This window comes from Anolis carolinensis, chromosome 6, assembly GCF_035594765.1.
Source record: "Anolis carolinensis isolate JA03-04 chromosome 6, rAnoCar3.1.pri, whole genome shotgun sequence".
NCBI classification, from domain to species: domain Eukaryota; kingdom Metazoa; phylum Chordata; class Lepidosauria; order Squamata; family Dactyloidae; genus Anolis; species Anolis carolinensis.
Window position 1 is genome coordinate 13,240,707 of NC_085846.1, and position 6,506 is coordinate 13,247,212.

The following is a 6,506-nucleotide window of genomic DNA, read 5'->3' on the forward strand; positions in this document are numbered from 1 at the left end:
TGAAGATGAGAGAGTGCGACTTTCCCAGGGTCACACAGTGGGCTTCCATGGGCAAGTGGGGATTCGAATCTTGGTGTCCAGAAGTCTTAGTTCAACACTCAATCCGGCACAGGAAGAAGAAGGATACTACCAAGAATGTAGTGATTTCAACTAGGACAGTGGATAAGGAGGTCGGTGCCTGGTCAGCTTCTGCTAAACTAGATCAGCCAGGACAGAGAACAAGCACTCCAGATTGAAGGCAAAGCTTTAGAGGTTTATTATGATTTGACCAAAAAGGATGCAAATACAAGCATCACACTTTCAAAGGTACAAGCACAAATGCATTGAAAAATACCAGGCAATTTTTGCAATTCTGATAGCTATTCAGACTTCCCTCTCCCTCCCCTGGTTGGCAGAAAAGCTTGGCTGGCTTGGATCTACTTAGAGATTGGCCAGGGAACAGCTGACGTTTGGACAGTTTAAAGTTCCAATCAGTTGCAAAGACACCACCTGAGAGGTCACCAAACTGGGGGAAGCGGTGACGTGGGTATGCAGATGATTCCTTGATTAATTCAAATGTCCAGTTCTGTGGGAGACAAAGATGCAAAACTCAAAAGACAAAAATGACAGTTTCAAGTAATCAAGGGGCTTGGCTGCCCATTCAGGAAATTAATGAATCCATACTTTCTGAGTCTTCTCTTCTGTGGGAGTGGCAATCTCTCAGCCTCAGTTAAACAGACAAACATCCCGAGCTCATCTTGGTGACAAAGGGGATTATCTGTCTTGCACACACACACACACACACACACACACACACACACACACACACACACACACACAAAGGTTCTAATACCATCTGACTTGGGAAATAGCTGGAGGGACTCTGGCGATGATCTCTGTTCCTAATGGAAATTGAGGGGACAGGGAGGTAGCTGTCTTGAAGATACATTTTATACATTAAATATATTTTAAAAAATCAACACATTATACAAGTAATACAGGTTACACACAAAATTTGTTACATTATTAAAGGGTTAGATTCTTAGGCTCAACAACAAGATTATCATGATAGAGTTAATCCCCAAAGTGCATGCATCAGAGCTGCACCGATTATTTCTGAGTATATTGTGTCCTAGTGCATCCTTGTCGATAGTAGTTGTTTTACTGGAAGTCGATTTAGCTGGTGGATTGGTTCCTTTCGGAGATGCCACTGAGACCTTAGAACGCTTCCCTGGACTGGGTGTGATTTCTGCATTTTCTTTTTGCCCGGCTGTGGCAGTGTGGTTCACAGATTGAGAGCCAATGGCAGCAATTGTTTCTTTGGAAGTCAAATTAGCTGGTGGATTGGACCCTTCCGGAGATGCCTCTGAGAACTCAGAATGATTCCCCGGACTGGGTGTCATTTTTGCATCTTCTTTTCGCTCAGTTGTGGCAGTGGGGGTCACAGATTGAGAGTCAATGGCAGCAGATTCCTCTGATGCCACGGTCGTAGCCACAATGGTGCCCATTGCAAAAAGGACAAAGAAGACAAAGGGTTTGCTGTAGCCACAAAGGAGGGTTCTTGAGGTTTTCATGGCAGCGGAACCTCAAACTTCAGGATTTTCTTAGCTTTTAGTATGTGGAACAAAACCTGATGATCAACTGAGAATAGAGAGAGAGAAAGCTGTAAAAACAAAAGATCTAGCACCCTGAAAGTAAATCCCAATTCCAGTAGAGGCTTCAAAATGAAATGTTTGAATTCAGCAATGGAAGGTATTCTTAGGGCCAATCCTTTGGTTAGACAGAGTTGAGATGGTGGCCTCAAGCAGCAGCTCCAAAGTGTCATGAAAGAGAAATAAATTATTTGTTGATTCGGTGTGTATTGCATTTTTACTTTCAGATATGGCTTTGGGTATTATTTGCATTGTCCTGGATGAATATATGGAGTGGCTTCACCTCAGGCAGCTAAAAGTCTTGGGTTGACCGTGGCAAAGCTCAACACTTAATATAAATAAATGAATATGCAGAGAAAACAGCCACCATCACAAGGACTCCACTATCTAAAATTTAGACGTACACATTGAAATAAATGTCCAGGAATTTTAAAAAACTATTTCTTTTAAATACAGTAATTAATTTTCACTATTCATTACAAATGAATGGCAACAGAGTGTTGCCATTACAGTGCTTTAAAGAGGCATTGTGCCATTACACATTGCATTGTTCATTCGTTTTTTAATACTTTTTGGGATCTCTTGGGAGGAAGACTCTGTTTTGATGGATGAAAACAGCATAAAGCCTGGGAAATATTCGACAAAGTTTTTTCCCCCTAAAATATCCTTTAAAATACCGAAACATTGGTGGTTCGAATCCGGGGAGTGGGTTGAGCTCTCGCTGTTAGCCCCAGCTTCTGCCAACCTAGCAGTTCAAAAACATACAAATGTGGGTAGATCAATAGGACTGCTCTGTTGGGAAGGTAACGGCGCTCCATGCAGTCATGCCGGCCACATGGCCTTGGAGGGTCTATGGACAACGCTGACACTTTGGCTTAGAAATGGAGATGAGCACCAACCCCCAGAGCCGGACACGACTAGACTTAATGTCAGGGGCTGGCATGACTGCATGAAGTGCCGTTACCTTCCCGCCAGAGTGGTACCTATTCATTTACTCACATTTGCATGTTTTTGAACTGCTAGGTTGGCAGAAGCTGGGGCTAAGAGTGGGAGCTTACCCTACTCCCCAAATTCAAACCGCCGACTTTTCAGTCAACAAGTTCAGCAGCTCAGCAGTTTAACCCACTGCGCTACCGGGGGCTCCATGTTCTTGTTTACAGCTGTGAAATGTTGGAAGGTACGCAGATGGCAGTTGCATAAGACAGGCCAAGCAAGAGGAACCCTCCCTTCTCAGCCCCTATGAAGCCACTTCCCCTTCTAATGTCACTCTTACATCATATATCTTTGTAACCCAAAGAGCGAGAAACAAAACATGAAAAATCATGTCTGTGGGTCTTCAGGACATTTTGCTGGTTGAAGTGAAGCTCAAATGACCCCCCCCCCCCCCCGCATCCTTCCACAGCCAATTCTTGAGACCGTTCAAAGCAGTATATTTCTTCCTACTAGACTGTGAGGTTGGCTCAAACTCCAGTTTCATGGAATAATCTCTTGGAGAACCAATGGATCTGAAAAGTTATGACTGGAGTAGTTCCAAAAGTAGTGGAATAACATCCACTACATCTTTCCTGTGCTTGAGTGAAAGTGAGACCTCTCACCAAGAGGGACATGTATAACAGCTTTTTTGAAAAATAAAGCTTTTAGAGCTGTTATCCAGCAAGTGCAAAGCAGGAGATGTTGCTTGTGGTGCAAAAGAAAGGTGCTGGAAATTCGCAGGTCTGTGTAGAGGCCCTTTCACTCAATTCTGCCGCATGGAAATAGTGACTCAAGAAAAAATGACAGAACTTTCATGATGTTTTTCATACATGTTTTTCATCAACAGGAAAAAATGTTTAAAAGGGGGACCAGCAACCAGTGGGACTGGCATCTCCATTTAGCATAGTAAGCCAAATCTAGGTTTTGCTCTCATAGATTTTCTTCAGTTTTTCACTATCCTGCTGAGTTGGAACCAGGAATTGCACATGATGCATATAGATGAATAGATAGATAGATAGATAGATAGATAGATAGATAGATAGATAGATAGATAGATAGATAGATAGTAGGACTGTGCAATTGATGAAAAAAAGTTTCAATATTCATTGCAAAATTAGGGGGCAACAGTAAGTCGTTTCCAAAGTATTTCTTAAATATCGTAAGTGTCCGTTTCATTACTAAAACAAGGGTAACAAATTATTTGTTACTATTTTGTTAAATAATTGTGCAGGGGGCACATTTCTGATTTTTGGGGAATTTTTAATTTTTTGTCAAGAAGATTAAGTCTTTTAAGCTGCTGTGGCTGGCTGGAGTGGAGTGGGGTGAGGGTCACACTTGGAGGACAAGTTGTTCCTGACTGAAACAACTTGTTGTGTGGTTTTTGGCTCAATACATATAGACAGCACACAGTAGCACTAGAAAATGTGGCGAGAAGGGCTTGTACCTGACTGAAACAACTTGTTTTATGTTTTTTGGCTCAATTACACACAGACAGCATAGCAGCAGCACTAGAAAATATGGCGAAAAAGGCTTGTGCCTGACTGAAACAACCTGTGTTCTTTTTTGCCCATTGCACACAGATAGCATGTAGCAAGAAAGGCTTGTGCCTGACTGGTAAAAAAGGCTTGTTCCTAGCTGAAACAACTTGTTGTGTCCTTTTTGGCTCAATGCACACAGATAGCATGGTGGAGCCTTTGAAAAGGTGGCAAGAAAGTCTTGTTCCTGACTGAAACAATTTGTTGTGTGCTTTCTGGCTCAAAGCACACAGATAGCACAGCAAGTAGCACTAGAAAATGTGGCAAAAAAGGCTTGTGCCTGACTGAACCAACTTGTATGGTGGTTGTTGGCTGCCGATACACACAAATAGGTCAGTAGTGTACTCAGCAGCCCAGTAGCCCTAAAATTTCTAAAATGCAGCAAAAAGATAAAACAGTCATAAGGCAAAAGGCGCCCACCCACCCAAAAAAGTAGAAGCAAAGTAAGCAAGTAGTGTCTGCCAGTGTCTAGCCCGCAGCGTCCAAAGCTTCTCTCTCCTTTCTCCAGCGCGGACTGGAGTCAGCCACAGCTAAAGAAGCTAACGCTTAGTAAGCTAGTCTCCTTCCTTCCTTCCCTCTCCCTCCAGCACAGTGCCTGTCACCTATAATACTACCCTGCATGCCTGCAAAGCTAAACTGAACCCAACGCAGAACTCTTTTAACTTTCCCTGACCGATTGCTCTGGAATTTCAAGAGCAATGGCCTCGGCTCTCCCTGCTCAACCCCCCCCCCCCCCCAAGTCCTGATTGACTCTGAGTGATGGCAATGACTCAGGGCGGTTTCCCAAACAGTAGTGGCAAACATTCAATGCCACAATGAACAAACAAAACAAATCAAACAGTAAATAAATAGCATCAATATAAACTTATAAACTTAAATGACTAATCAAATGTTTAGTCACATTTGGCTTCACCTCCTGGCACTGCTTGGGTGATCTGTGAATTAAAACTGCTTCACAGAGAGTTACAACATTTACGTAACTCATCAAAAAATACAAGGTGAAAGTTTTGATTCTTAATTTTTTGGTGTGGGCAATGCCTTTAAATCAGATATTGCATCATTTGTATGGATCTAATTAATTAGATCCGACGTAAGACAGACAATCAAAATTTTCCACCGCCCTAATAGCTAGATAGACTTTTTTTTGTGTGTCAAGTGCGATTTCAAAAACTGCAAGTCACTTCTGGTGTGAGAGAATTGGCCGTCTGCAAGGATGTTGCCCAGGGGATGCCCAGATATTTTGATGTTTTACCATCCTTGTGGGAGGCTTCTCTCATGTCCCCACATGGGGAGCTGGAGCTGAGAGAGGGAGCTCATCAGCGCTCTCTCTGGATTTGAACCAGCAACTTTCAGGTCAGCAAGCCAACCTTCAAGTCAGCAGTCCTGCCAGCACAAGGGTTTAATCCCTTGTGCAGATAGATAGATAGATAGATAGATAGATAGATAGATAGATAGATAGAGCAATGATAGGATTTATCTCTAGCATTGATGAAGAAATAAGAAGTGCTTCTGAACTGGTTCCGAGTGCAATTTCCACTCACAATCATGCACAACCACTTTCCCTGCGTCTCCTGCAGCCATAAGAGAAGAAAAACAACTCATGCCACAATATAAGAAGAGATGGAAGAAAAAGAACAGGGGTCAAGAAAGATGAAAAATTACAAATCAAGATTATGGCAAAACATGAAGTTGCCAAACAAGGGGGGTTTTTTGGAAAGCAACCATTGGGCAGGAAGAGGCGTCAGCACACATACGAAATTAAACAAGCAAAAAGGGCCAGAAAGGTTCATCTTACCTGCCAATGACTCCTTGTGCTGGATGTGGCCAGAACTTGCCCTCACATCTGTCACTGTGCCCTTCCACACAGCTGAATATATCCCACAGTATCTGCTTTGACCTGGAATATATGGCACTGTGGGCTCAGATAACCCAGTTCAAAGCATATATTGTGGGATTTTCTACCTTGATATTCTGGGTGATATGACTGTGTGGGAGGGTCCTGGGAGGCACCCACAGTAAATGAACGTTACCCCAAATGCCCAAGCTCTTATCTCTCCTTGCCAGTTATGCTCTTATCTCTTCGCCAAAGGTCCCCATGGCTTGTTTATCATACAGCTCAAACCAAGCCCTATTGACTAATCTGGTGGCAACATCCTCACTTGTGGGTCCCAGGCCCCTTCTACACGCCATATGAAATTCAGATTATCTGCTTTGAACTGGATTAAATGGCAGTGTAGACTCATATAATCCATTTCAAAGCAGATGATGTAGATTATCTGCTTTGATAATCTGGATTTTATGGCAGTGTAGAAGGGGTCCAAGACATTGCCAGAATTTAAGATCCATCCATACATTTGGGAGCCTCCGG

The 6,506-nt window shown here is 42.9% G+C and overlaps 1 long non-coding RNA gene across 1 annotated transcript; it reads right to left on the minus strand.

The window, feature by feature from the left end:
- Positions 1-232: 232 nt before the first annotated feature.
- Positions 233-6,189, minus strand: LOC100566832 (uncharacterized). The gene is made up of 2 exons (XR_507570.2): positions 5,934-6,189; positions 233-1,620 (listed from the first exon to the last, which is right to left on the minus strand). It is a non-coding gene; the product is annotated as an uncharacterized LOC100566832 (long non-coding RNA).
- Positions 6,190-6,506: the final 317 nt, after the last annotated feature.